General features: G+C 37.6%; 1 long non-coding RNA gene across 1 annotated transcript in view; it reads right to left on the minus strand.

Annotated features, from left to right (window-relative positions):
* Window positions 1–24,463, minus strand: part of LOC122676486 — a 233,972-nt gene extending 209,509 nt beyond the window's left edge. Inside the window, exon 1 of the long non-coding RNA XR_006335595.1 lies at window positions 24,405–24,463. This is a non-coding gene — a long non-coding RNA (uncharacterized LOC122676486). The remainder of the gene's footprint in view (window positions 1–24,404) is intronic.
* Between the last annotated feature and the right edge of the window lie 2,983 nt (window positions 24,464–27,446).

Raw genomic sequence — 27,446 nt, forward strand, 5'->3', positions numbered from 1 at the left:
AAACTATTTAGGAAGAAAAATAGATCCCAAGGAACTTCAGGTTGAGAGAAAAGAGATGAGATACCAAAAAAGATATTGTTATAATGTAGAGCTTGTAGAAATAGATAAAAGAGCTCTTTTGTCCTGTCTCTTTTGTCCCACATCAAAATGCTATTTCTGCTGCCCAAAGCCATATAAAGACTGATTCCAAATCTATCAGCTTTGCTCCTTTTTCACCTTTTAAAATACTGCTGATAGGAGGAAGGGAAGTAGAGAAGCTTACAGGATAGCATCTGTCTTACAGCCTAGTAGGATTTCTGGGATTACTCCAATAACTCTTCACTAGCCTGATATTTTTTGTAGAACTTCAGCTGAAACTTCCTCCACCCCCTGTTGGGGACTTGCGGACATTGTTTTTCCTCCTAACACACCTGCATGACTTACCTCTGTGCTGCTGTGTCCTTAGGAGCACATGGAAAGGAGACAAAGACAAGCTGGAACGTGGCCAAAGGAGAACAGAAAGAGGGGTGAGAGTTTTGGGGTTCCTATCATGTGAGAAAAGGCTCAAGGACCCAGACATATAAGGCGAGAAGATTAAGAGAGGTCAGCAATGCACTATTGTGGGGAAGGGTAACTATTCTAGTCCTAACCCTGCGCTCATCCTGCTCATTCAAATCTTCTCACATATCACTCCCTGTCCAGAAAAGCTAGTTTTTCATCATCCCTACTCCTCACTCTTGTTAAAAACAACTCATACGGTCTTCCCTGTAGTCCAGTGATTAAGAATCTGCCTGCCAATGCAGGGGACATGGGTTCGATCCCTGATCTGGGGAGATCCCGCGCGCCACGAGGCAACTAAGCCCGTAGACTGCAACGACCAAGTCCACACTGGAGAGCTCACGTGCCGCAACCACTGAGCCATGTGCCTGGAGCCCAGGCAACACAAGAGAACACTCTGCAAGGAGAAGCCCGAGCGCGGCAGCTGGAGAGCGCCCGGCTCACCACAACTAGAGAAAGCCCGCCCACAGCAATGAAAACCCAACGTGCCATAAAATTAAAAATAAATCTAAAAACAACTCCCTCTTTACTTCCCAATTCAAATATCATTTCTTCAGGAAGTGTCTTGTCCACCAGCACGACTTTGATGATTACTACAACCACCAGAATTGGCTATTTTTTTTTTTCTGTTATATGATATCACAAAACTCCTCTAATTTAACTTTATAGCACTTGCTACAATTTGAAACTTTATACCTATTATGTGATTCTGCAATCACTATTGATTCACCCGATATATTTCACATTCTATGTCAGCATAAAAAAAGTACTATGCTGTTTTCTATTGCATCCTTGGGTTTAGGAGGGGAGTTTGGACAGAATGGGAACTTGACAAATTGTGCAAGGAAAAAAAACACATCATGCATACATGAATGAATGACTTAGTATAAAGAAATAGAGCTTAGAAATAGAAATTAAGGACAGTCACATGACATTCCAACAAAAGATAAAATTTTAGCGTAATCAGAGTTATTCAGCAGTGAATCTGTCTACATATGTGAGCTTAGCTCCCTGCCAGGGAAAGTACTCAAGAGCAGAGACCCAAAATTGTTTTTAAAGTGCATGTATTAGTTGGAGGCTAATTACTTTACAATATTGTAGTGGTTTTTATCATACATTGACATGATCCAACTAATAATAATAAATGGAAAAAAAAATAAAGTGCATGTTTATATTAATTAAACTTGGACCCCAGTAACTACTACTTAACATTCTAGAGTTTTAAGATTCTATTAATGTTTTCCTCTTTCCTTTTGCTTCTCTATAAGTTCATTCATTTGTATTAAATTTTGATTGACAAGTTCAATGACTACCTTACAAATCCCTCAGCTCTCATAGTTGTGGCAAAACAAACTTGCAGATCCCATCAGGAAACAGCAGAAAAGGTGGTTTGCTCTTTGGAAGTCTAATCTTTGGGGATTCATTTATGAAAGAGTAATTTCCTATGTCCTGTCCATCAATCCTGTTTCTTCTGGGTATAGCAGATGGCTTTGTATATTGAATATTTAAAACACATTTTTCGATGATTTTTTTCCACTCCCCTGAGAATGGTTCACATAGTTATTAAAGTGAAAAATACAAAAAGCAAACTCAACAGGCAATCAAGAGTGATTTCTGGGGGGAACTCTATTTCCAAGCCAGGTTTGCCTAATGCACACATAATGAATAAAAAAGAGGTAACAACAACAACAACCAAAAAAAAACTAGGTGGAAAGGAATTTTTAAGTATACTAATAAAAATATAACTAAAAAAAATTTTATAATCAGGGAGGCAGATTTTGACCCACTGTGAAAAAATACTTTGTAAATATTAAGCAATGACTTTCCTGATGCTAAGAGTGTTTCCATGGAGGCTGATGGACATTTGGCAGAGATGTTTCAGCTGGGATTCATATAGTGGATTGAATTTGAGTTAAAATACTGTTTAAATATCTTTCCAATTCTGAGATTCTAGGATTGGTACCTTAGTTTGAAGAAAAGATAGATAAACAATTTGGAACTAAGACTGGATCTATATCAAACAACCCATCAACTCAATTATTCTATCCAGTAAAGGATATGGTCATTCAGAGGAAATGATCTGCCTGCTGGTCTAGTTTAGAAATACTATTTTCTATTTAATAGATGAGGAAGCTGCTTCACAGACAAAACAAAACAAAAAAATTTTCCAAGGGGATATAGGTAATAAAATTCTAAAATTTTAACTCATGTGTTTCTGACTACGAAGAATAATGCTCTTTCCATTACCTTTAACTGAGTTTAGAAAGAAAATCAGAACTGGTAACAGAGGCAAATGAGTAGCAGTGTCTTATTTATAGGGTTATTTATGTTATAGGGTTATTTATGTTATAGGGTTATAAATGTGTTATTTATAGGGTATCAGACGTGTCCAAAGCCTTTGACCGTGTGGATCACAACAAACTCTGGAAAATTCTTAAAGAGATGGGAATACCAGACCACCTGACCTGCCTCCTGAGAAACCTGTATGCAGGTCAGGAAGTGATAGTTAGAACGGGACATGGAACAACAGACAGGTTCCAAATAGGAAAAGGAGTACGTCAAGACTGTATATTGTCACCCTGCTTATTTAACTTATATGCAGAGTACATCATGAGAAACACTGGGCTGGATGAAGCACAAGCTGGAGTCAAGATTGCCGGGAGAAATAGCAATAACCTCAGATATGCAGATGACACCACCCTTATGGCAGAAAATGAAGAATTAAAGAGTCTATTGATGAAAGTGAAAGAGGAGAGTTAAAAAGTTGGCTTAAAGCTGAACATTCAGAAAACTAAGATCATGGCATTCAGTCCCATCATTTCATGGCAAATAGACAGGAAAACATTGGAAACAGTGTCAGACTTTATTTTTGGGGACTCCAAAATCACTGCAGATGGTGACTGTGGCCATGAAATTAAAAGACTCTTGCTGCTTGGAAGAAAAGCTATGACCAACCTAGACAGCATAGTAAAAAGCAGAGACATTACTTTATGAACAAAGGTCCGTCTAGTCAAAGTTATGGTTTTCCCAGTAGTCATGTATGGATGTGAGAGTTGGACTATAAAGAAAACTGAGAGCTGAAGAATTGATGCTTTTGAACTGTGGTGTTGGAGAAGACTCTTGAGAGTCCCTTGGACTGCAAGGAGATCCAGTCAGTCAATCCTAAAGGAAATCAAACCTGAATATTCATTGGAAGGACTGATGCTGAAGTGAAGCTCCAATACTTTGGCCACCTGATGCGAAGAACCAACTCATTTGAAAAGACCCTGATGCTGGGAATGATTGAAGGCGGGAGGAGAAGGGGACAACAGAGGATGAAATGGTTGGATGGCATCATTGACTCAATGGACATGAGTTTGGCTAAACTCCAGGAGTTGGTGATGGACAGGGAGGCCTGGTATGCTGCAGTTCATGGAGTCGCAGGGAGTCAGACACAACTGAGCAACTGAACTGAACTGAACTGAGACATGTATAACATAGACTGGGGAGGGAAGGGAAGTGATTTGAGAGCAGGATCCAAGGTCATGAGAGAGATCTCTTGAGGAAGGCAGGCATCCTTGACTCTGAGGCTTGGTAGGGAGGGATCCTGTATGACTGTTCTTCCTTTCTGCAAATCAGGGAGGAAGGTTCCATAGACCTGGCCAGGTGGTAATTAGATCAGGGTATTGCCATCTGCAGCAAAGCAGAGTCAAGAGATAGTCACTAACCCTAAGGGTAACTCTTGAGTCATCATCCCAAATAGGGTGGGTAAACCCTAACAGTCAGAACCCAAAGCCACATGAAAGGAGGTTCGAAGTAGATGGTGGAGACAAAAGTAGGGTTGATTCTGTAGCACGTGCAGGCTCCAGCAGTGGGACTCAGCTCTAGTTCCCATAGCCACAGACATGCCTATGTGGGGAAGGAAGGCAAGAGACACTGCTGGGGAGCGCTAGGCAGAGTAGCCAAGGCAGGAGGTAACTTGCATGGGACAAATGGTGGCACAAAGGGGAGTCATAGATGGTTTACAAAAACCAACTTTCTTTGTCACTATGATCATGTCCCTTGAAACTTATGTTACCAAAAATCTGGGCAATACCAAAATTCCATATTCTATCATAAGAAAGGCCTGAGGCTGCTGAGCAAGTGACAAATCTACTTCCACACTGATCAGGACCCATTCAAGAACAAGATAAGCTGGATTTGCAGGGGGAGTTAGCAACGATTCCAGGTGGGGACCACTGGGAAAGTCAGCAGCCATTTCCTAATGGAATAAAGGTAGATTTATATACATTTAAATTATCATTTCTATGATCAACCTCAACAATTAAGACATTTATTACATTATAATAATACTAAGAAATATCATTGTAAGGCTGTGCATGTTTGTTTTCTTCTTGTTCAGTGATACTGTTTTTTTAAGAGTAATACAAAGGAGAACCATGGCAGTTCATTCCAGGCCAGGAGAGAAACGTTTTCTTCCAATCCTGGTACCGTATAACAGTGCTTTTGTTTGTTTGTCTATCTGTTTGGATTTATTTTGTGAGTCTGAACGTACATTTTCTACTTGATTAACTGTGCTGTGATTCTCCTGCAGCTGGAATAGGGATTGTGATGCCATAAAACATGCCAAAATCAGAAAAGAAGAAAACAATGAATAAGCAAACAAACTCCGCTCGGAATCTGAAAGGAGGCATTATTAGTCACTAAAGATTGCCTGCTACATCTGCGCTTGTTTGTATGGGAAAAAGACTTTGTGTCCAGACAGAGATTCCAAACTATTGTCTCCAAATCAGCACTGGCTCGGCTTCACTGCCAGAATGCAAATTATGTTATTTGCCGCCATTGTGTGTCAATTAAAGATAAAATGTGAATTCCTAGTGCAATATGCTCCAACTGGCTTAACATCTGGGTTTACCTAAAATTCAGGGACTGGTTTCCAAAGATGCTCACTGCTTGGATGCAGAAGGTAGGAAGCGTTGGCTTCTCAGCGAAGCTGTAGAACATCTCTGGCAACAACTGAAGCATGGCTACTGGTGTGTGTTCCAAACGTGTTTTCTAAAAGAGAACTTGTCTCTACTTTTCCCTTGGTCTTCCTGTGGAATCTATGCTAATACCACTACTGTCTCCCTAATCACCAAGATTCATAGCTTAACACAAAGTCTGCTATTTCTCTCACTCCCTGTCCTGTCACTCTTTTGTCTGATAAAACATCTCATGGATTCCATTTTGCTGTATCTGTTACCTAACCTTACTTCACCATTCCCACAGATCCTGTCTGGGTACATATCTTCTATACCCACTGGCCTAAAATATCTTAATAAACTCCTAAGATATCCTGTGACAGTTTTTCCTCTGGCATATCCTGTGACAGTTTTTCCCTAATATATCTGTATCTTCCCCTGGAAATGACCTTCTGATCACAGCCGGCTCCTTCCCCCAAGCTTCCTATGGCTTCCCAAATTAAAGATACAATGCCATGAGCAGACTGTCTGAGATTCTATGTCTCTCCTTGCTGTCCACTCTTGAATCTTACCTTCCCTCTACAACTTCATTCTTTCTAGTAGTTGCTACTCATTTTTCAACACAGCTCAATTATTTCCTCATCTCTGAAGCATCCCCCTAAACATTCAAGAAGAACCATGTCCTGTTTGTGTCATTTATTTCATTTATACTAGCTATCTCTGTTGTTTCTTCTGTCTCCTACTTCTCCACTGTTTCTTTCCACATTCATTTACAAATCATTATCACACTGTGTTTTTGAAAATAATTGGTTCTCCAATTTTAATCTCTATCCTCAGGACTTAGTACATAAACAGGCATCCAATAAATGTTTTTGTAATGAATGAATGGTAAATCAGTCATTAGGTGTATACGTAAGCAAACTTTGGGCGCTAAAGAAAACCACTATTGCCGCTAAAATATTTAGTTGACTATAATAATTCTTAAAAATAACTTTACAGCAAATTCTACTGAGCTGCCTTAATCTTAGTCATAAAGCTGTATCTTACTGATGAAGAAAATAATGTGTATTTGGGATAATTTGTAAGCTTTCATAGTTTTATGCAAGCAAATAAATGATATTATTCTCAGTATGTCCCTTAATGGAAAAAGTGAAATATAGAGTCTTATAAATTTCTGTTCTCCTTCAATGAGGTAATTTTGTGATGTTTTCACTCGCTCTCTGACCATGCAATTTTACTTGGATAGAGTAACTGCTATACAAATCAGCTCTTGACGATTTAAAATACTATAGTAAAAGGCTGTCCTAATAGTGTTCATACATCAGCATTTATTGGATACCTACTATGGAGACAACAGCTAGACTCTGAAGAAAAAATACAGGAAGTTTTGGGTTTAATCCTTGAGAATACAGTCCACTGGGGTAGACTGACTTTTAATTCAATACCTACAATAGCAGAAAATGAGACATCTACCGAAGAGATGGAGAGCTTACTCAAGGAGCACACGAGTGGTGAGATCAAGTCAAGCTGATGGTTCTGGAATGAAGGCCTAGGACATAGGTTTTCAGGAATAAATAGAAGTTTGACAAGCAGAATGGGGGGAATTTACATTTCAGGAACAAATTACCATCTTGGAAGTCAAAGGCATATGCATAAGCCCTACTTGAGCTCCCAGCTAAAGTCAGCCTCAAACACCAGACAAGGGTTTGAGCCACTGTGGAATTCCAGTCCAATGCAGCTGATGGTTATACACTGTGAAGTAGCAAAATTAGAATATGAATACAGGTCTCATGACTCTAAATCCAGCACTTCATACTTTACTCCACTGCTGCCCATCAAATGGAACTAGATAATATCTAGCACAGAATTTCAGGCCAGTACAATAGAGTAGTTAAGAGTTTGTAATAAGTCACCCAAGCTAGTACAATAAAGTAGTTAAGACCTTGTAATAAGTCATCCAAGCTGGAATTAGAGCCTCAGCTCTGCCATTTATCAGTTGTGTGAACTTAGATAAGCTCATCACTACTAACAGACTTCAGTTTCTCCATTTAAAAATAGCATTAACAACAGTCTCTATTCACCCTATAGGGTCATTATGAAGGATACTCCTGGCACAGAATAAATATTCAATAATATAAAGCTATTATAAAAATTAGTACCATCTTACGATTTTTTGCCTTTAAACTCTATAAACGTTGTCTCTGGTTCATTTTTCACCACTATGGTCTCAAAGAACATAAAGGCCTTCCCTTATAAATGGACTGAAATGTTTCCTTTGTTCCTTGAACATACTGCCAGCAAGCATCTCACAGCCAAATGTATGAAGCTGACTATAGTAAAATATTCCAATGTTATACAAATTTCAAGAGACTGAAAATTCATCTAGATAATACAAAACCAATGTTCATTAGAGTTTTAATTAAATTCCATTGTGGTGTTTTATCTACCCATTTATCTGTCTTTGAAGTCTCCTGTAAGGTCAGAAACTTTATCTGGCCATAAAAACTAAATAGATTTGGATGACTCTATCAGAAAACACTAATGCCATTTCCTTATCTCTGTGAAATAGTCTTTTCTCTATACACACCTCTAACAACTACAGGAAGCAACCTTGGTTGTATTATCCTCAATTTGCTTTGAGCACTTTCTCTTTTTTTTTTTTTTTTTGGTCAATTTTTCTGTTAAAAATTTAATTTTGCCCTTTTAGTAAATATATATATATTTTTTAAAAAAAAACATCAGTGCAAATCTTTGTATTTCCTCATTCTTTTGGATATTGCATGAAATGTTATTTGTACTTAGAATGCTTCCTCTACTTGTGATATTTAATATTACCATCTGAAAACTTCTTCTGAGAACTAGGTAAAGGGTACAATGTACATTTAAGCATACAACATATTTCATATATCTGAGGAAGACACTGAAAAGCAATGACTTTTCCACCCACAATTTGCGTAAGTCAAGACTAGGCGCAAAGCATCATTGTCCGTATCTGGAACCTCAATAATGTAAAAATACGTAAAGTAATGTGAAATCCACCTCCTATTTGCTGAGACTTCAGTCTAGAGGGCTGAGCCTCCGCTTTTCATATATCCAAATCCTGTTCTTCTCCAAAGCCCAGGTAGAGACCTACCGTTGCTGAAACCCTTCCCTTCCTCTTTGAACTATAGCAGCACTGCTCACAGGTAGCACTCCTTGCTATTTGCTGCCTTGGACTGTACTTGGCCAGATTTTTGCCAAAAATCAACTGTCCTTTAAGAAGTTTCCACAGTACTATATGTGTATAAGCAGATGGTTCCTTTGAATTTTGAGAATGGACCTTATTTGAAAAGCATTAGCTAGTTAGTCATGGTAAAAAGAATATGAACTTTGGCATTACCTAGAACTTCAGCTCAAAGCTAGCACTAAAAATGTGCAAATTTTTAATTTGAGAAACGCAATTAACAGACAAAGTGAATGTAACTTGCCTATGTTCATCCCAGTTGGGTCTGGGTTCTAAGATCAAGTATATCTAATCACAAAGGTTTCTCACTTTTCACATATTACTAAGGAATCAGATGATAATAATAGTAAATGACATTTTCATATCCTTGTTCCTAGATTTAATATCATTCCTAAAATACAGCTGGGCTTTCCTGGTGGCTCAGCAGTAAAGAATCTGCCTGCCATTGTAGGAGACGCAGGTTCAATCACTGGGTCTGCAAGATCCCCTAGAGAAGGAAATGGCAATCCACTCCAGTATTCTTGCCTGGAGAATTCCAGACAAGGAGCCTGGTGGAGGAGCCTGGTGGGCTACAATCTATGGGATCACTAAAAGTTGGACACGACCTAGGGACTAAAACAACAACAAAATCCAGCTACTTTCTCCAAGTTTTACCAGCATATCTTGTCAAACTTAGCATCTCTGACATTAAGTTTCATTGATCCTTCAAACTAATCTTTCTCCTGGGTGTACCACAAATCACAAGACAAATATCTGCCCAGTCACTCCAACTCAGGACATATTTGATATTTCCGTTTCCCTTACAATCTTCCACCTAAACCAATCAGCCATCAATTTATTAATAACTGTCACACTTATTGCTAAAGAGACTTGCAAAACTACCTGAGTCTTGTGACTGCTCTGTTAAGCCGTCATTACCTGGAGTCCTGATTATGGTGAGAGTCTTGTAACCACCTTTTGACCTCCGTCCAATGCATCCTTCACATGGTGGTCCGTGTTACATTCATAAAATAATAATCCGGCTACATCAGGTTTCATGTTGCAATTATTCCCTTTCTACTGCTTTCAGAATAAAATCTAAATTATACAGAATTCAAGTTCATTCACAAACCTCTTTCCTAGCGTCTTTTCCCCTCACACATATACCCACACTTTCATACTGAAACAACCAGCCCTTTCATAAAAACACCTTATAGTTTCATATATTTCTGCCTTTGCAAACGCTATTCCTTCTTCCTGGAAGCTGCCGACACTGCATGGAAGCCACATAATTATCCTTCAGAATCCATCTCCTATGCCACTTCTACTCAGAAGCTTTGCACAACTCGTCTTCTGGACAGAAAAAAATACCACTTATTCTATTTACCCAATGCATATTTTTCAAACTACATACAAAAAAAAAGCTCAAGATGGATTAACGACTAAATTTAAGACTGGAAACTATAAAACACCTAAAAGAAAACATAGGCAGAATACTTTTTGACACAAGACACACCAATAATTTTTTCTGGATCTGTCTCCTGAGACAAGTGAAACCAAAGCAAAAATAAACAAATGGGACCTAATTAAACCTGAAAGCTTTTGCAAAGCAAAGGAAATCATTGACAAAATGAAAAGAAAATCTACTGAATAGGAAAAAATATTTTCAAATGATATGATCAAAAAGGGGTTAATATCCAGCATATTTAAGCAGCTCATACAATGCATCACCAAAAGAAAAATAAAACAACCCAATTAAAAAATGGAAAGGATTAAATAGACATTTTTCCAAAGAGGACATGCAGATGGCCAGCAGGAAAACATGCTCAACGTTACTATCATCAGGGAAATGCAAATCAAGATCACAGTGAGATATCACCTCACCCCTGCCAGCCTGACTATCATCAAAAAGAACATAAATAAAAATTACAGTGAGAGTGTGGAGAAAAGGGAACCTTCCTACACTGTTGGTGGGGATGTAAACTGGTACAGTCACTGTGGAAAATATTATGTAGTTTTCTCAAAAAACTGAAGCTAGAACTACCATTTGGGGCTTCCCTGGTGGCTCAGTGGTAAAGAATCAGCTTCCCAGTGCAGGAGACATGGGTTCAAACCCTGATCCGAGAAGATTTCGGACCAGCTAAACCCATGCACCACAACTATTGAGCCTGTGCTTTAGAGTCCAGGAGCCCCAGCTACTGAGCCGGTGTCCCGCAGTCGCTGAAGCCTGCCTGCCCTAGAACTCATGCTCTGCAACAAGAGAAGCCGCCTCGGTGAGAAGCCCACGCAGCGCAACTAGAGAAGAGTCCCCCCTCTGCACTCGCTCGCCACAACTAGAGAAAAGCCCACACAGCAACGAAGACCCAGCACAGTCAAAAATAAATAAAGAAATAAATAAAACATATATTAAAAAAAAAACTATCATATGAGGCAGGACTTCCATTACTAGGTATATAACCAAAAAATACAAAAATACTAATTAAAAAACACACATGCACCCCAATATTCATAGCAGCATCATTTATAACTGCCGAAATATAGAAGCACCCTAAGTGTCTATCACCAGACAAACAGATAAAGAAGATGTGGTACACACACACACACACACACACACACGCACACACACACCCATACATAATGGAATATTAGCCATAAAAAAAGAATAAAGTTTCATCACTTGCAACAATAATGGATGGACCTGGAGGGTATTATGCTCAGTGAAATAAGTCAGAAAAAGACGAGTACTATCTGTGATCACTTGTATGTGGAATATAAAAAATAAAACCAAACAGAAACAGACTCACAGATACAGTGAACAAATGTGTGGTCACCAGAGGGGAAATGGAAGTGGGAAGGGGCATGATGAATGGGGTAGGGGATTAAGAGATACCAACTAATATGCATAAAATAAATAAGCTACAAGGTTACACTGTACACATAGGGGATATAGTCAATATTTTATAACTTTAAATGGAATATAATTTATGAAAATTTTGAATCAAAATGGAATATAATTTATAAAAATCCTAGGTTTCAAGGAACAGGATATAGCTATCTTTAGGGGAAGGGCATTATTGTTTTGCCTCCCAAGTACTCAAAGAATAGGAATTACACGTTGACCCATCTTTTCAGTTGTTGGAAAATGTAAGCAACATTTAGCTATTGATCTGCTTTCCTCTGATGGTGCTTAATAAGATTATCTAGGAAACTGCCAGATGAAGCAGGAAAAATTTTCTAAAAATAAAAGTCTATTATCTTGTTTTCAGATAGAGTTAGATTCTAGATGGATGAGAAAAGCAGATTTTGGCAATATAAATAGATAGGTAAAAGTGTAAAATAAACTGTAACATCTATACAGCCTGTATTCTTCACCCCACCCCAGCTTTCCTTTTTGTGATCTGTTGCACCCAATCATGAAGATGACTTAAATCTATCCTGACCGTGCAACTGACAAATCTCTTTCATCAATACTACTACTACATCCTCAAAAAAGCCTGAAAAGCAAGAATTTTTTTAATGAATTTTACTTCAACCACAGCACCTTAAGTTGTGTAATCAAAATCCAAAGCCTCTGTTTTCTGCACTATGTTGTGTTCCCAAGATAAACACTTTCATCTTTCTTCCATCTTCTTACATGTCTTTTGAAGCCTGAAAGTGAAATTCCACTTGTGGGAAGATGAAATAGGTATTTGTGTTATTTCAAGCCTTTGTATAATCTCAAGCCTTATCTAAAAATCAAATCAAAATGCAGCATTAACCATAAATGGAAGGCATAAAAACCAAACTTAAAGAAAAAATAAAATCTTCAAAACTGAGAGCAAGATATGAAGTTCTAGGCAAAGAATTCTTGCACTTTCTATCAAAAGCACAGTCTATAACAGGAAATAAATAACTAGACATCATCAAAATGAAAATCTCTTGTGAAAAATTTTATTAAGAGGCTTAAAATAAAAGTTACTGACTGGGAGAAAATATTTGCAAGCCACATATTTTAAAAGGATCTCTCTGTTTAGTCACTCAGTAGTGTCCGACTCTTTGCGACCCCATAGACTGTAGCCCACCAGGCTCTTCTGTCCATGGGATTCTCCAGGTAAGAAGACTGGAGTGGGTTGCCATGCCCCCCTCCAGAGGATAGAACCTAGATATATAGAGACCACTCAAAACTCAACAGTATTTTAAAAAAAAAGTTAGATAAGGAAATAGGCAAAATGACATGTACAGATATTTCAACAAAGTGAACATACAGGTGGCAAAAAAGCATATGAATGATGTTCAACATTAGAGAAGTGCAAATTAAAACCAGAATGAAATGGCACTATGTAAATATCAGGAGAGCTAGAACAGAAAACAGTGACAATAGCAAACACTGGTAGGCATTGCAGAGAGACTGGATTACTGAGACATGCTGATGAGAACGTGAAACAGTTTAGCCATTGTGGGAGAGTCCCATTTGTATATTTTGGATTCTGCTGCCTTTGCTTTTGGTGTTATATCAGATGAAATAACTGCTAAGGCAAGTGTCATGGGGAGAGGGGAGAAATGAGCATGATGTCTCAATTTTGCAAGATGAGTAAGTTCTAGAAACCTGCTATACTATCAATAATACATTGTACCTAGAATTCACAATATTGTATTATACACTTAAAGATTTGTTAAGGTGATAGATTTCATGATAAGGGTTCTTACCAATAATTTTTTACAACTGAAATCACATGTCACTTTGCTTTCTCTCAATGTCTCCAACTTATACAACATAACACATATTCTATTAGAGGAAATATTTTCTTTAATGAAACTGAAAACCTACTATTTTGTGGTGAGAGGCTTTATAAATGAAAAAGTCATAATGAGAATTGTTATGAATGACTCTTCCATGGATATATCATCTTAAAAGTAAGATTTTACTGCCTGAAACTTAATAAGACTGTATTTTCCAATTACAAAGTAATATATTTGAATCAAATTATATTTCCTAATAATTATATAATGAGCGACTGGGACATCTTGGCTTCATGTAATTTTGATTACCTATGGAGAGTCTATTTCCCAGAATATCTTTCCACTTAACATTTCTTGGTAATAATAGAAATGTCACATTTTCTGTTAAATATATCAACCAATGTTAGGCAAGAACATTAGGAGAGAACAGAAGACCAAAATTTCAAATCCATAATCAGTTACAGTCACACACACAGTTTCCCAGGCCCATGGCTTTTATCTTACTTCTTTAACCAAGAAAGACATATCAATAGAATTTTATGGAAACAACCCTCCTTATTATTAACATCTAGCCATTCATTAATTAAGTAATCACTGATTTCTATGTGCCTAACTAAGCACTACAGGTTTCTCTGGTGTCTCAGATGGTAAAGAATCTGGCTGCAATGTGATTCCTGGGTCAGCCCTGGAGAAGGGAATGGCAACCCACCCCAGTATTCTTGCCTGGGAAATTCGGTGGACAGTAGAACCTGGCGGGCTACAGTCCATGGGGTCACAAAGAGTCAGACACGACTGAGCGACTAACACTTTCACACAACAAAGAATTAAAAGCTGAAGAAATTATAAAGTTCAAAAGAAATCCCCAGTGCTGCTTGAGTTGGTACCAGCCTAGAGTATGTCACTGAAATAGCTCTTCTCCAGACACATATATCTGTCCTTGGCATCATCTCTACACTTCTAAACTCTTACTGGCCGCAGATGGAAACCTGGAAAAGTTTTCTTCCCAGATTCTACTGCCAGCATTGATTGCATGATTAAATTCTAGCCATGCAGAAGGTTTAACTTTGTTTATCTACTGTGGGTTTTATTTTTTTAATCTCAACTTTTTAACTTTTTATTTTATATTGAACTATAGTTGATTTACACTGTTGTGTTAGTTTCAGGGATACAGCAGAGTGCTTCAGTTATACATAAACATTTTGTGTTTTACATTTCATTGATTTCTGCTCTTACATTTATTACTTCCTTCTCCTTACCTATTTGGAGTTTACTTTGCCCTTTTTTTTCCTAGCTGAAGGTAGAACTTTAGATCTTTTATTGTATAACTTTCTTGGAATACATAAGCATTTAAAATTATAAATTTCTCTCCAAATTGCTAACATAAACATTTAAAATTCTCTCTAAAGTCTGATTGGTTACAAACCACAGAACTTGGTATACTGTGTCTTTACTACCATACAGTTTAAACTTTTTTCTCGTTTCCCTTCTGATTTCTTTAGTCCATGAATTATTTAAAACAACATTGGTTAATATGTGAATACTTGGGAATTTTCAGAATATCTATTTGCTTTGATGCAATTTATTTTATAGTATTTATATTTTCAATATTTTTAGATGTATTGAGACTTTTTATGGCCTATCATAAGGTCCATTTTGGTGTATGGACTACTGGCTATTCTGTATATTTATTCAGCTGCTGAGGACAGTGTTCTGGTATATGTCTGCTTTTGGTTGGTCTCAAGTTCCTTTGTATCTTTTTTTTTGTCTTGTTTTAATTTTTTTTCAGAGTTAATAGTAGTCATTTGTAGAAGGGTACAAATGTACTGGCTTTACCAGAATTGTGCATAATATGTGAACAGCAGGATCAGAGCTAGAGTTATTATTTGTTCTTAAAATATATTTCAAGTTATTATTGCTTTGTAACAAAATCCTCAAAAGCTCAATGGCTACCATCAGAAGAGACCTATATCCACTTCTTTGGCTAAATATCCAAATATCTGGCAAAACCCAGAGAAGAAATTGTCAGGTACTATAGTATATTTTAGGCCAATAGTGCCTGGACACTCAAGTGCCATCATTATTGTTAAGCTTTTTCTACTGTGATCTCATGGGCAACTTGTTTTGAGTAGACAAAAAATGAGTGTCTGTTAATTTGCCTTTCTTACAGTAGACCCTGGATGCTATCTTGAGAGTCATCATACTTATACTCTGGAACCTTCGTGAACTCCTAAATTTATAAGTGGAGTATTTTCAGGTTTTCTCCTTTACCTCAGATTACATTTCTGTTGAGAGTAATGAGTTCCCTAGCACAGCTTCAAATTTTAACCACAGATCTCAACATTTACTAAAGTTTTATCTCTCCCTTTTCAGCAATATTTCATTAAACAAAATATGTTTACAAACTTAGGAGAATTTATAAGTATGTAAGGAGAAGGAGAGAACAACCCAGCAGCAGTGGGATGTGATAGAATAACATCATTCACTGCCTGAGTAACTCACAGCTCAGTGTTCGGGTTTGTGCTTCAGCAAGGGAACAAACTGTTACGGGAGCACTCATCAAGCACTGTAATTAGATTATTTCTTTTTTGTATCTTCTACTGGATCATAAACTAAATTGTCATTTCATCACCCAGTACCTACCACAGTAGGCCTTCATTAACATTTGTTGAATGAATTAATGGAAAGATAAAACTAACAACAATAAAGCTTTACTGAATTTACATGATAAAAAAAAAACCTCTGCTTTTCAACATTAGTGCCCATTATGAGAATATATATATATATATATATGTGTGTGTGTGTGTATAAATGAAGGTGGGTGGGTATGTGTGGGTATGAGTGTGTGGTTATGGATATGATGATTATTAATATATAGGCATATCTGAGAGATATTGGGTGTTCGGTTCCAGATCACTGCAATAAAGTGCATATTGTAGTAAGGAGAATCACATGAATTTTTTTGGTTTCCCAGCACATATAACAGTTACATTTACACTATACTGAAGTCTATTAAGTGTGCAATTGCATCATGTCTAAAAAACCATCTATACCTTCATTAAAAAATAAGAATTGCTAAAAAATGCTAACCTGCTTCTGAGCCTTCAGTAAATTGTAATATTTTTCAATAGCAGCATCAAATATCACTGATCAAAGATCATCATAACAAACAATAATAGTGAAAAAGTTAGGAATACTGTGAGAATTAACAAAATGTGGTAGAGAGACACAGAGCAAGCCAATGCTTTTGGGAAAATGGTGCCAAAAAGCTTGTTGACTCAGGACTGCCACAAACTTGCAATTTGTAAAAAACACTCTATCTGTGAAGTGCAAGAAAAAAAGCACAATAAAATGAAGTATGTCTGGAAAACATTTTACAAGAATAATTTTATAAGCCATCAATATCTTAGATGACTACATTTTCTGAGGCATGAATTATTTACACCTTTATAAACACTTCTGTCTATGTGATAATCTACAATGTTTTCCTGCTATGCCCACCTTCTGGCTTTTTTTTTTTTGGATGAAACCTAGACAAAGGAAGATACTCCAAGGCTGGATATTACAGAAAATTCATTGAACTCTAACATACTCTGAGGGCTAATCTCAGACATCTTATGAAAATTATTCTACTGACTAAAGACATATCATCCATCAGTCATGAACACTTTTCCTCAAGGGCAGCTCCCATCATATCACTTTCTTGCTTAGGACATTCATTTTGTGCCCCTCTGATACACACAACAGGGAGGCCTGGCGTGCTGTGATTCATGGGGTCACAAAGAGTCGGACACGACTGAGCAACTGAACTGAACTGATACACACAATCCAAACTTCTTAAATATCCATTGTCTCTTGGCTCAGTCTTCTACTATAAGCTATTCACTAGCTAAGTGACCTTGAAAATGCTACTTCTCCAAACTTCAGTCTCCACTTTTATAAATAGAAAGAGTATATCTATGAATATAAGCAATATGAAACACAGTAGGTAGTTAATCAACGATAGCTATTAATTTGTTTTCCAGATGGCTCAGTGGTAAAGAATCCACCTGCCAATACAGCAGATGCAGGTTTGATCCCTGGGTCGGGAAAATCCCCCCAGAGAAGGAATGGCAACCCACTCTAGCATTCTTGCCAGGGAAATCCCATGGACAGAGGAGCCTGGAAGGTGATAGTCCATGGAGTTATAAGAGAGTTAGACACAACTTAGAAACAAAACAATAAGAAGCTATTAATTTATTATAATTTATCTCATTTTTCTTCTCATAAAGATAACTGAATTATGAGCCATTCCTCCAAAATGTATCCTCTGCCACTAGCACAATTATTAAAAGTTCATGTCATCTGACCATATTTTCTGTGATGTTAGAAATGCTCTATCTATACATACGTATCATATCATACATTGTTCAGTATGATAGCCATATAGCTATGGAGTATTGAGAATGTAACTTGTGTTACTGAGAAAGTGAGTTTTTAATTTTATTTAATGTCAATGCATTTCAATTTAAATAAACACACGTGGTCATTGGCCACCACATTCGATAGCACAAATCTATATTTTCCTTGAAATTCTATGTGATTCCCTCTCAAGAAATGTGATTCCTTCTTGAGATGTCCTATTTCCTTAACCCTAGTGTACTAGTTGATCACTTCCACAAAAAAGCCTTAATTTTGTTTGTTTGTATGTATGTGTTTGTGTGTGTCTGTGTGTGACATTGTCCATCTCTCTTCTTCTCCAATGCATTGAATTATTTTCTCACGCTCAGATATTTTGTAGATATCTCTGTCTTTTGAACTGTGTTAAATTATTTACTTACATGAATTCTCATTGAAATTTTTGCAGATAAGGTTTTTTATTTTTTTCTATTTCTAGTGTTAAAAAAAAAAAAAAGGCCTACATATAATAGAAACCCAACAAAGATAGGTGAAAAGGAAGATTTTAACATGTAGGAGGGAGGAAGGAAGTAAAAGGGAGTTTAAGGTAGGCAGACATAGGAAATGTATCATGGAAGGTGCCCTTACAACTACACTGAATCAATAATGCTACTTGGGTCCCAATTTTGAACAATCACAATATGTTCCCTGAAAGCTGCTCAGTCATGTCCAACTCTTTGTGACCCCATGGACTGTATAGTCCAAGGAATTCGCCAGGCCAGAATACTGGAGTGGGTAGCCTTTCCCTTCTCCAGGGGATCTTCCCAACCCAGGAATCAAACTGGGGTCTCCAGCATTGCAGGCGAATTCTTTACCAACTGAACTCTCAGTTCAGCTCAGTTCAGCTGCTAAGTCGTATCCAACTCTTTGCAACCCCATGGACTGCAGTTGCCAGACTTCCCTGTCCATCACCAACTCCCAGAGTTGACTCAAACTCATGTCCATAGAGTCGATGATGCCATCCAACCATCTCATCCTCTGCCATCCCCTTCTCCTCCTGCCTTCAGTCTTTCCCAGCATCAGGGTCCTTTGTTCTCTGAAGGTTTCATCTAAATAATAATACAGTCAAGTTCTCCACCAAACAACTCAAACCCTTGGTTTGAGAGAGAGCTTGACTGTAAGGAAACAAGTGACCAAAAGGAAATAAACACTTATCAGTGATCTTTAAAAGCTTCTGCTCGTATCACAGATAACATCTGATAAATCTCAGGAGGCCCTTAGTCACCTCTGGCTGTCACCAGAGGATCACTGACACAGGAGACACAGCCTGCAAGACCCTTTACAATTGCACCTTTTTTACTTGTACTCTATGGAATTATGAGCCAACTCATTCCACCATTGAATTATACCAATCTACAAAGCAGTTCTCCCACCAAAGGAAATGCTAGGGTTAACGGACTTTCTCTTGCAATCCAATCAATAGTTGTCTTATAACATGTAACTTCTATGTTCTCATTGTTAGGGTTCTCACTGAACCCTAACCCCAAGCAATAGCTATAAAGCTTTTCCAGAAATCTCCATAGCAATGAGCGCACTTAATGAAGTTTAGGTATAGGTATATACCTAATACCAATATGCCAAGAAGAGTTACCGATATGCAAAACTGGCTGGAAGGATTTACTGCTTGGTCAATAATTGATTAGATACTTGCCCTAAAGAATGGCAGAGTGGGACATTTATATATTAAATATTTGTATCCGTTATCTACTATGTTCAGGCTTAGACTAAACATGGGGCACAAAAAGGAGAACAAGACCCGATTCTTAACCTTAAAGACTTCACAGGTTAGTATGGAAATAAAATATACCATTTAAATGCACTATAATAAATATACCCATGTAGTGTGAGGTATTACCTGAAATAGGGTAGGAAGTGGTAATGGTAGAGGGTTTTGAATAGAGTGTTCTATTCAGAGGGGAAAATATGTGCAAAGTTTTAGAAAGTAATACTCAACATGAGTAAGAGAAAAAGATACTGTTCTTAGGGAACTCCTAGTCACTGTCCTCTCTATAAATGGATGAACTAAACCATGTTGAGTTAATTTCTATAAGAAAAGGTGAATAAAATTCAAGAGGTCTTACACTCCTTGGACTGCAAGGAGATCAAGCCAGTCAATCCTAAAGGAAATCACCCCTGAATATTCATTGGAAAAACTTATGATGAAGCTGAAGCTCCAATACTTTGGCCACCTGATGCAAAGAGCTGATTCATTAGAGAAGACCCTGATGCTGGGAAAGATTGAAGGCAGGAGGAAAAGGGGATGACAGAGGATGAGATGGTTGAATGGCATCACCGACTTGATGGACATGAGTTTGAGCAAGCTCTGGGAGTTGGTGGTGGACAGGGAGGCCTGGCGTGCTGCAGTCCATGGGGTTGCAAAGAGTCGGACACGACTGAGTGACTGAACTGAACTGCTGAACACTCCTTGGCAAGTCAAGAAAAGTTTTATAAAAGAAGACAATAATGTTTGACCTTGATCTTCAAACTTCAGATGTCCTGTTCCCAAGTGGGTTATTTTAGAAGCTAGGCAAGACCTTAATGTTTCTAGCAAAAGTATCCTAAAATAGCTTCAGAGTAATATAAAAATGAGCATGAGCATGGGCACTTTCTAGAGTATGCTGAAAACGGGAATAAAGAAGAGGTCACTGTTGAACCAACAGAGTGAGAAGGAAGCATTTCTGTTGATGTCTGGGTCAAAGATGAGAGTTTGTGGAAACATATAAATATCAAATGCCATCGGATCAGAAGTCAAATAAGAACTCAATCCATTTGTTGAGTCATCAACTTATATTTCATGCATGCCTACTCCATCATAGGAATTTTGGACAAAGGGATACAGACATATAGATTAGAAAGACAGCACCTTCTCTCCAGGCAGACATAGCTAGTAGAGGGAGTCATGGAAACACATAAAATACAATGTGATGAGTAAGTGCCATGATAAGATATACACAGGAGACTTAGAGGCAATTAAGCTTCCTGGGGGGAGAGTGGAGGAGTTGGGCAATTAGGTCAGAGAAGGTTTTCTGCAGGAGATAATACTATAAAGGAACTTGGGGTTCTGCGATAGCAGTTGACCAAAATTGAAGCTATCAAATAAATTCATCCCTTAATACAGTTAACATTCCTATATGGTGTTAATATGAAGTCAGGAAGTCAGTGATTAAGACCCAAGTATGTGTTAATATAGGTAAGGTTCTGCCTGAAGCCGGTGTCTTTTGACGTTCCTTCTCTTGAAGAAAATGATGTAGAAGTTTATTCTGATAGTCAGTGACAGGCAGTGAAAGCCAACCTTAGCAAAGGAATTCAAATCATATTTATGTGGCGGAAAAAGCCCCTCCATGTACTGTCTCTAGAGAATCTTAGAGAAATGACAACTAAAGACGTTTTAATTTCTGGTGTTCAACGTTTTCAGTAGGCAAACTATGGAAGAAGAGACTGCTTAATTGGAGGTGTCTAAGGTATTCATGTAAGTGTAATTGGAAATATGAAATTTTATCTGTGGTATCCCCCCTAATTCTGTGCTAGAGACCAAGCACAAAATGAAATGACTGCAAATTGGTATTTACTCAACATAAATGTTTCACTACAGGACTGCTCTGTGCTAATGTAAGAATATGGCAAGACTTTGACTTTCTGTTGAACCACAGGCTGAACTTAACCTTTTAACATAGAGAAAATTGATCTTTTCAAACAATATCTCATTTAAACTGAACATAATTAAATACAAACTTACATAACAAGAAACCAAAATTTTCAGTTGTACACTTATGTTCACATATATCTTCAAAACCATTCTATGACATAGATATTATGTAAATAAGAAGAATAAGCCTCTGATAGATTAAATGACTTGTAAAAGAACATGCAAATGTGAAATGACAAAAAAAGAGATTTAAATTGAGACTGGTCCCTAGCCAGTCCTCTTCAGTCCTGGTCCATTCTGCCCTAATCTCCTTACTTTGATCCCCTCTGCCTCTTCCTGATCCTAAAGTGCAAGTACTCCCCTTAATTTTCCTTTGACCTATTGCTCATTTTACCAAGTAAGATTTTGTTAGCTAACCTCTACCATCAATGTTTTAACATTAAATGACACGCTATTGTAATCCAAATTCCTATCTCCACCTTAGTGCTAGACTTTCAGTTCCTCTAACTCACCTATTGTCCTTTTCTCAGTGCAACATTATGTTCTTAGGTAAAACACAGCAGGTTGAGAATTCCAACTGGGAATCCTAAGACCACACTGGATTATTGATAGGTGACGGCAAAGCCAAGAAACCAGATAGATCAAGTATGAGTGCTGGAGGTGAGGGCCGCCATTGTTAATTCAGTGAGTCTAGACAGATATGGAAGAGTTTGAATGTGTTTCTTTCAACTGCCCACTTCTTAGTCATTTACCCGTCTTTAGCTGGGGCTTGTCTATTTTAAAGCATGAGCAATGGTTTCTAAGTGATCCCTTATCTCCCCTTAGATCTGTGAAAATCAAAGCAAAATGCAGCTGTCGAGCAAATTTCCCTTCGCTTAGCCTATGTCTCTAATTCCCCATTCTCATTTTTCAGCAAACCAATTTTCTTTTTACCGTCTGTCTCCTACAAATACATTTGAGGAATCTTTTCTTGCTGATTGAATTAGGCCCTGCAAATTAATACTCTATGTTCTACTTTCTTTCACTTCCACTTATCTCTTGAAAATTTGTTCAGCTTACTTGCCTTTGAATCTTCCCAATTCTTCCCATGACTGAAGAGCTGTGGTTTTCTTTTAAGGCATCCTATTTTCTAAGGCTTCTTTGTGGGGAGTATCAGAGAGAAAGTGGTCTCTTAAACTGTTTTATCAGCAAATATTAATATGCTTTTAACTAAAGTTCATAAACTTTGAACTTTCATTTCAGTGCCTTCAGCCTTACCATAGTTTAATAAATATCCTACTCATATTTGTTCATTTATTCACTCAAAAACCATTCATTTAACCTATAATGTGCTAGAAACTGAATTAGATCTTAGAGAGGTTAAGATGAACTACACAGGAAAACTTCCTCAAGAGACCTAGGATCTTGAGAAAAAATATGCATAGAGATACTGTATAATAAACATACTTAATAAAAAAATTTTGTAGGTGATCACTTGAGAGTATAACTATGAGAAACAGTTGGACAGAGATGATAGCTTAGAAGTAAAGTTTGATGTGGCGTCTTCTGTGAAGATCAAACGTAAAACTGCATTCAAGATAGTGGAAGCAGCATTCTAAGGTCATACATGTTGACAGTGGACTCTCTTCAGGTGCCTGGAAAGCTCACAACAATCCACTCTTGTCTAGGAAATATCTCTCCTTGATCTGGAATATTTACACAGATATGGTTGGACCCCTGGAGCCAAGTTTAGACTTCATGATCCACACCACACTTCTGGCCACAGCTTCTTGGGCCAGAAATTCACATTTAAGTTACACAATTTCTTTTCCACATATTTTTTAAAAATATTTACATGTTTGTTTTATGCCTGAATACTACCATTAAGCTAAAATAATTTATGCAACTAACAAACATTAAAATATTATTACCCATGGATGTAATTCAAGCAAGGATCACCTGTCAGTTGGGCCTTATGAAAACAAATTGTAATTAAGACAAACTTAGATTGATTTAATTTCTTTAAAATTTGTTCTTTTCCAAATAATTTTGATACAGGACCTTAGAAAAGGCCTATCACTCTTTTTATATAACTGGAACATTAGCACATGAAGTCAGCAGTTCTGAAATAGAAACTCTGTCCCTCCATGTGATCTGAGGTCACAATGGGAGAAAAAAAAATGAATTAGACATGGAGAATAAAGCAGAATAGAGATGAGGGACCCTTACTGCATTCTAAATATTAATTCCAGTCCTTTGGGGACAGAGATATATTCTAGCTCAAAGATTCTAGGAGATGCTCCTATAATAAATTTCTTCCTTCTGGTTTAGGCAGACCCAAGTCGGTTTCATTACTGATAGAAAATCAGTCTTTACAATCTAGGTACTCAAAAGTCTGAGCCAACCATTTCAAGCTCCCAGTGGCCAAAGCTGGAACACATTGAGCAACAAAATAAATAATACAGTACTGGATTATAATCCAAAGTAGAAAATGAATATACAGAAGCTCATGCTGATATAAATACAAGATTGCTTAAATAAATGAATAAAGGAAATAAATTGCATTTACAGAGGAATTTCAAATAAAATATGTTATACTGTTCCCTGGAGTGTGGGCTGACTTAGTGACTTATAAAGAATCCTGTATAAAAAGAGGAAATTAGTAATGCAACAGTGGAGAATCCTGGCAAACCATATCTTAACCAAGAGGCCAAGGTTAACAGCACAGTGATAAGTCATGTTAATAGCATGTTCCCCTTGATATAATGTGATGAGCAGGGCATGTCACCTCTGTGGTATGCTTCACAAAAACCTGTGACTCAAGTCTAACCAAGAAGAAAAACATCAAATAAACCCAATCTGACAGACATTCTAAAAAACACCAGCATTCCGCAAAATTCTCAAGATCATAAAACACAAGAAAGAAATCTGAGAAATAGTTACTTACCAGAGGAGACTAAGCAGATGTCATGATTAAATGCAATGTGGTATCTTCAATAGGATCCTAGAAGAGAAAAAGGACGTTAGTAGAGAAATGGCTGCAACTCTCTACGTGAAGCACAGAGTTTATCCGTAACTTACTAACATTTGTTTTTTGATTTTGACGGATATACCATGGTAGTGTAACATGTTAAGTAGGGGTATATGTAGACTCTATTCTGTGTTTGCAAAGTTTCTGTAAATCTAAAAAGTAAAGACAAAAATATTATTCCAAAGCAAAACAATTTATGTATGGCTACAGTGCAGGATTCATGTAAGGGTATGGCAACAGACATTGAGATCAAAGAAGTGAATGAAGACCAAACTGTAAAGCATTGTTTTCCTATAGAAGATAATGAAAGCTCCACAAAGGAGTGGAACCATCAAACCTGTTTTAGAAACAGTATTCTGGCATCTTTGCAGAAGCTATGTTTCTAAGGAGGCAAGGCTTGGAGAAGGAAGTATAGTTGCAGAGCCATTACAAAGTCCAGGCAAAAATTTCAAGGGCCTAAATTAAGATATCTTTGTTGATATGGTACTACTGATTGAAACCAAGTCTCAGATAAAAGTCCATTCACTCAACTCGGCACACAAAGTCACAAAAAGCAATTTTTCAGAGTACTGAGCAGAGTTCCCAGTGCTATACAGTAGATCCTTATTAGTTATCTAAAATAGATAACTATATAGATAATAGATAACTACTATATTTGCATATAGTAGTATGCAAATGACCTGTACGGGAAAAGAATCTGGAAAAAATACAGGAAAGAATCTGGAAAAAAAAGAGTTGATTATGTACAATTGAGTCATTTTGCTGTAGAGCAGAAACTAACACAACATTGTAAGTCAACTATACCCTGATAAAAATTGAAAAAAAATACTTTTAAAAAAGTGATTTTTCAAAAGCCAGAGAGCCATCTGATGTATTTAGGCAGCCTCTGGTTCTGAGACTGTATTACTGGTCTAAGATCATTAAAGAGGTTTAATTTTCTTTATTGATTTTAAAGAAGCACTTCAATTCACCTTTAAATATTCTTCCTCTCTTCCCCTTTACATTATAAAATTTCCATCAAAGATCCTTAGGGCTTTCCACACGTTCCTACAAAATCAACTTCCTTTAATGTTTCTTCCTCTTAGCATTTAAAGTCTAATAATTCTGCGGTCACTGCCATTCCCCAAAGTCTAACCCATTATAATAGCTGGCTTTTTCCCTAGGATGCACTTAGAATAGCAACTGCCCACAGCCTAGGAAAAGCAGTCAGTTCTCCCAGCATGCATCGAAGAATCCAGCCCTCTTCTCAAACTCTGCCTTCTGTAGTTGATTTCCAGGTGTTTTGATCAATATCTGAGTAATTAAAATTTCTCATGATCAAAGTTCTGACCTTCACATTGGCCCTGCTTATCAGTAAAAACATGTCTTGATCTTGTCACTGGCTGCCTAGAGAGTCATACAGAATACCTCTAAGCCCCTGCCTCTCTTCCTGTCCTTGACTTTGGTTCAGGCTGTGTCTGCTGAGTCAGCCAAAATCATGCCCTTGGCTGCCTTAGGAAATCCTCACCCAGTGCCAGTTGCCTTCCTTCTTCTGTAATGTCCCTCATACATTTTTCTCAACCACTATTCTAAATCATCTGATATTTTGCTGGTTCAGCCCTGTATCTGGTTAGTTTTCATTTTATAAAATCATAAAAACATGGAATTCAAATCCAGTAATCCAATTTTGTATGCTCTGGGTATTTGTAAAGAAATATATTCTCCACTTTGCCAACAGAGATAGAGAGAGTCCTCTCTGTTTCAGGAAGTACTATCACCACTCTAAGCCTCCATTTTCCAGCCCGTAAATAAGTAAAGGCTCTCTTCAATGCTGAAATCTCTCTGACCCCTGAGTAGGGTTATTAAATAATCTTATTTTACATTTACCCACCAGCTGCTTACTGAGCAACTCTACCACTATGGAAGGTGCCTAGAATAAAGCAAGAAATCAGAGATATATGGTCGCTGCCATTATGGGTCTTAAATTAGTAAGTGGGCAATTGTAATGAAAGTTGCCGTTTAAACAGAAGATTATCTGCAGCTGTGTACTGGTATATAAGGACTGTCCACCCAAGACAGAAAATTAGAGCCTTAGAGAAAGGTAAAGATTGAGCCAAGTTCAGGAAAGTCACTCCTATCCTGAGGTCAAAGATAGCCAGTCACTCAACAAGGGTCTGAGGGTCCCCTTTCCCAGGTCTCGGGTGTATTGACATCATCTCCACATTATAGTCCACTTTCTACATTGGATTTTTGTGTAAAAAAATCAAAAACCATTTTTCTGGCCACTTTCTCAATCCAAGACATAAAAGAAATATGAAGCCCATCAGCAGATCAAACGTTCTTAGAGAATTAAAATCTCCATGTGGACTCAGTCAGTCAGTCAGTTCAGTCGCTCAGTCATGTCTGACTCTTTGCAACCTCATGGACTGCAGCACACCAGGCTTCCCTGTCCACCATCAACTTCTGGAGCCTGCTCAAACTCCTGTCCATCAAGTCGGTGATGCCATCCAACCGTCTCACCCTCTGTCATCCCCTTCTCCTCCTGCCTTCTGTCTTTCTCAGCATCAGGGCCTTTTCCAAGGAGTCAGTTCTTTGAGTCAGGTGGCCAAAGTATTGGAGCTTTAGCATCAGTCCTTCCAATGAATATTCAGGGTTGATTTCCTTTAGGATTGACTGGTTTGATCTCCTTGCAGTCCAAGGGACTCTCAGGAGTCTTCTCCAGGACCACAGTTTGAAAGCATCAATTCTTCAGCACTCAGCTTTCTTTATGGTCCAACTCTCACACCCATACATGACTACTGGACTAGATACTGCCAAAATTCACTTCTAAGTATCAAGTGCTAGGGTAGTGTAACTATCTGGTTTCAACCCAAGTTATCTCAGACAGATTGGCAAGAGCTGCTCCAGGCAACAGTGGTCTTCCCCAATCATCAACTCATTTGGTCTTCCAATATACTTTTATTGACCATCTATTGAGTA

The sequence above is a fragment of the Cervus elaphus genome, chromosome 2 (genome assembly GCF_910594005.1).
Source record: "Cervus elaphus chromosome 2, mCerEla1.1, whole genome shotgun sequence".
Classification (NCBI taxonomy): domain Eukaryota; kingdom Metazoa; phylum Chordata; class Mammalia; order Artiodactyla; family Cervidae; genus Cervus; species Cervus elaphus.